Source organism: Carassius carassius, chromosome 9 (genome assembly GCF_963082965.1).
Source record: "Carassius carassius chromosome 9, fCarCar2.1, whole genome shotgun sequence".
NCBI classification, from domain to species: domain Eukaryota; kingdom Metazoa; phylum Chordata; class Actinopteri; order Cypriniformes; family Cyprinidae; genus Carassius; species Carassius carassius.
The window spans coordinates 23,932,915-23,937,736 of record NC_081763.1 but is presented as its reverse complement, the minus strand read 5'-3'; positions in this window follow the sequence as shown (position 1 = coordinate 23,937,736).

Genomic DNA, 4,822 nt, shown 5'->3' with positions numbered 1-4,822 from the left:
CAAGATTTACAGGAGCTCTCTCGCCTTGGGCACCAAATAACCTAGAGCCGGCCCTGCCTATTAACATGGGAGCCGATTTAAAAACGGACAAGCCACGCAGCTGAGAAGCTTGCGCCACGCACCCAGTTTGTCACCGGATCGCGAGGCGGCTTTATACGCGCAAGCTTTGGATGTGACTGCGAGGGCTGAATAAATATTACTATTACACAGAGATTTGAAAAATAAAATTCCACAACTTTCCAAACGTTTTTAGGCCTGGAAATTGTTGTTTTAATCGCATGGCATTTTCATGACCTTACAGACCCTAAATGCAACTGATGCACGCTCTTAAAATCACTTAAACTGATCCACCAATGTGATTGCGCGAATGTTCCGTTACCTCTCCCTCCTGTAATCACATGCCGGATCCGTTTACCCCGCTTTGTTCCGGGACCTCGCAATTTACAAATTAAGCACACGATGAATCACATGGATCCTTAAATGTGTATTAAAGGATTTTTGAAAACACACTTTTGACCGCAGTGTGTGAGCGAGTCTCAAAACACACTTGTAGCCAATCAGCGGTAAGGGGGTGTGTCTTGTCCTGACAGCGAGAAGAGAGCACTCAATTTGAGTGCACACAGGACGCATATTACATTTACATTTAGCAGACGCTTTTATTCAAAATTAGCATATTAGCAGATCGACTGCAGATTGAGAGAGATGGCAGATAAAAAAGAGGGTTTACAATCAGGCAAGAGGCAGGACCCACGTAAACTCAAGGATTGGGAAGGGCTCGAATCGGACGCTGAGGTTTCTTTGTTTCTTTTTGATAGGTGAGTAACGTTGATTTTGCGTTGTTTCACACAACTTATCCATGTTGGCTTTTGTTTGAATATGCTTGTGTGTCATCTTCGCTTGTTTCCGCGATCGTCGTTGCCATGGTTGCGTATGTACTTGTGGGGTGAAGATTTCAAAATAGGGGCGAAGCACTGTGGCCGAGAGAGCTCAACGCGCTGCAACTTCACAAAACGCGTTCAAATAGAAAAAGCACCAGCAAATTAAGAAAACATCATCATCAGTTTGACAGCACACTTGCTGCAAATACTCACAACACAAACAAATACAGAAACGCTCTGCAAATACTCAACACAAACAAAATTACCCCAACAAAAAGAAAATTTAAACAAGGTTTTTTTTTATTTTTGAGTTTTGATTACCATTTGTATAACCATAGTTATACAAATACCATGGTTAAACTATGGTTAGAGTAGTAAATCCATGGTTCATTTGTTAATGATTACAGTAACAATTTTTTTTGTTTGCTTTTTTTATGGGCAGGTAGCCTACTAATGTCCTGCTGGAGGAGGAAATCAGCATCTCCATAAAGCTTGTCAGCAGATGGAAGTGCTCCCAAAATCTCCTGGTAGATGGCTGCATTGTCTCTGGACTTGATAAAACACAATGGAGCAACACCAGCAGATGTCACGGCACCCAAATCATCTCTGACATCAGAAACCTCACACTGGACTTTGGATTCTGTGCCTCTCCAGTCTTCCTCCAGACGTTGATTTCCATATGAAATGCTAAATTTACTTTCATCTGAAAAGAGGACTGTGGACCACTGAGCAACAGTGCAGTTCTTTTACTCCTCACCCCAGGTGAAATGCTTCAGATGTTATTCTCTAGTTCAGGAGTGGCTTGGTTCTAGGAATGTGACAGCTGTAGCTCTTTTCCTGAAGACATCTGAGTGTGGTGACTCTTAATGCACTGACTCCAGCTTCAGTCTACTCCTTGTGACACTCTCCCAAGTTCTTGAATCGGCTTTTCCTGATAATCTTCCCCAAGGCGGTGGTCATCCCTGTTGCTTGTGCACCTTTTCCTACCACACCTTTTATTTCCAGACAACTTTCTATGAATATATTTTGATACAGCACTCTGTGAACAGCAGCCTTTTCAGCAATGACCTTCTGTGGCTGACACTCCTTCAGGAGGGTGTTGATGATTGTCTCTTGGACAAATGTGAAGTCAGTCTTTTCTATAATTGTGGTTGCACGTTCTAAACTATCCCAGGAGGTACCCTGTATTTTTACTCAAAATTAATCAAACTAATCAAGCTCAAAATAGAATATTCAAATTTTTGAGATACTGAATTTTTAATTTTCTTAAGCTGTAAGTCATAGCCATCAGAATTAAAACTATTGAAATACTTCAGTTTGTGTGCAATGAATCTAGAATATAAGAAAGTTTGCTTTTTTGAATTAAGTTACAAAAAAAATGTCTATGTCTGAGCTGTCGATTTTTCTGGACTGAGAAAATTTGACTGCTGGACAGCTTGGTCCCCCCCAGTTAAAAAAAACCCATCTGCGCCCCTGATTAGAACATAATCTGCATTCATGAAACAAACTGTTTCCTGCTGTGATGAAAAAGGCATTTTCTAAGCTATTTGTTTCTCCTTTTGTTTCTTTCTCTCATACGGTAAATATCAGTCGCAGAATGAATTATTACACTGGCCTAAACAATTAGAGACCCCAGGTAGTGTCTAGACTCATTGAGACGTTCAGGTGGATTATATATGGCATTTAAAGTCTTAATTACAAAACTTCAAGGTAAAGGTTTGGGTTTCTAAAGCTAAAGGGTTTGTTGACAATGTTAGCATTTTGATATTCAGCACCAATCTGAACATTGCATGTAGCTATTCTCTAAAATAGATGCTAAGGTGTTTTTCAGCAAGTAGATGTTTTTTTTATGTAAATGTAAAATAGAAAGTCCAAACACGTCACCTTGATTTTTTTTTATTAGTTGTCTATACTCTTAAAAATTAAATTTCCATATATATATACTGAGAAAAAATAAATAAATACATATATATATCTATCTATATCTATCTATCTATCTATCTATCTATCTATCTATCTATCTATCTATCTATCTATCTATCTATCTATCTATATATATATATATATATATATATATATATATAAATATAAATAAATGTATTTATTTATTTTTTCTCAGTAGTACCGTAGAATGACCATTTTGGGTTTTCAAAAGATCTTTTTTTTTATTAGTGTGAAGAACATTTTAATAATCTAAAGAACCTTTATCCGCTATAGAAAACCTTTTGTCCAATGGAAAGTTTAAATGGTTGTTAAAGGTTCTTCACGGAACCAAAGATGCCAACAAAGAGCTTTTATTTTAAGAGAACACAAGTGTGTGATGCCAAAGTTTAAAACTTGAAGGATTAGAAGTTTGATAAAATCCCCACAATATCTTACTGTTAATAAAGTGGGACATATAAACTCGAAGAGCTCAATCTATTTAATGGAATCATTTTGTTGGAAAGACATGCCACTTTGTGCCCTTTCAGGTCAATTTTATTTATTCTGACATCAAGGCTAAGCCAAGCTATTTATCTCTGTAGAACAGAAAACTGATTCACACATTTTAGCCTGAGTTGTGTTAATTAACATTAACAACCAGGAAGTGTTTGAGATGACTTGATCTTATGATAGAGGACAAGAACAACAAAAACTTGGAATGAGAAAAGTAAGTTGTAACGACACTGCAACTTATCACTTTCATTTAACTGTGTTGTAACTTAATGAGCAATATCAAGTTTAAAGGGGACACTTTTACATAATACTTGGATATAGCCTAAATGTGTCTTAGCAGTGTGTGAAAATAAAAACCCTCCAATGAAAAAAAGAAAAAAAAAAATATATATATACCCCCCCCCCCCCCCCCCAAAAAACCACAAACATTCTCAATTTTCAAGCTGTCTTGATTTTCTGAACCGTATGATGTTATACTACTCGAGCCCCGCCCACTACCGCTGACGGACTGTCCCGTATCCACGCCCTCAGCCGGTTGTACGCTGTCCATCATTTTCTCCGCGCTCGAGCAGCTGTAGCAACAACGTCTTGTAAGCAATGCAGGTGTTTTGTAGTTGGATGTAAACGTAAGCTTAAGTACATAGTAAGATCTATTGCCACCAATGGTCTCTGCGATCAACTTATTTAACAATGCTTTTGAGAAATGCAGCCCAGAGCTGTTTTTGACCAGGTAAAAAGAGCGCTGTTTTACATGACCATTGACCAAATTAGCCTATGTTGTAGACATTTCATGAAGACCCTAAAGCAGGGGTCACCCTGGTTACCCCTGCTCTAAAGAATCACACCCCCTTTAAGCAACAGTTTGCAATAAAGTCCTTAAAAAATTTACCGTTGTGCCTGTTGAAGTCAGAAGCTATTTTAAAACAATAATAAATTAATGTAAGATCTTTAGGCTACGTAAGACAGCAAGCATTCATAATATTTTAATTTCATTTTGTGAAGGCAAAAACGAAAACAGCAAAAGTGATTGATTTCTGAACCTGAAATAAAAATGGTTTTGTTTGTGTAAACTACTCTAATATGTCAATTCTATTTATTAGCTATATAGCCTAGGCTACTTTATTTGTAGCCTAGTTATTTTTTGTTTCCTCATTCCTCAAGTATTTTTTTGTATGTAAGCCTATTTTTAATTTGCAATGACAAACAGGCGGTTAACGGATTTCTTAAGACGATTCTTGAGGCTCAATCTTTTGAGGTTAATGTCGTCAGCCATAACGTGGCCATATAGGCTACGACTTTCTACAAGTTTTTTTTTTTGTTTTCATTTCTTTATAAATAAGCTACATGTGAACCCGAACCTGTTGCTGTGGTTATTAAGGCGACGTTGGCGAACGCGATTTATTTTATTATTATTTTTTTGCAAACGACTGGCAGCAGGTCCGAAATGCCTACAGAAACGTTGTTTAAAACAACTATTCACTTTGTAATATAGTCTAATTAAATTTGTT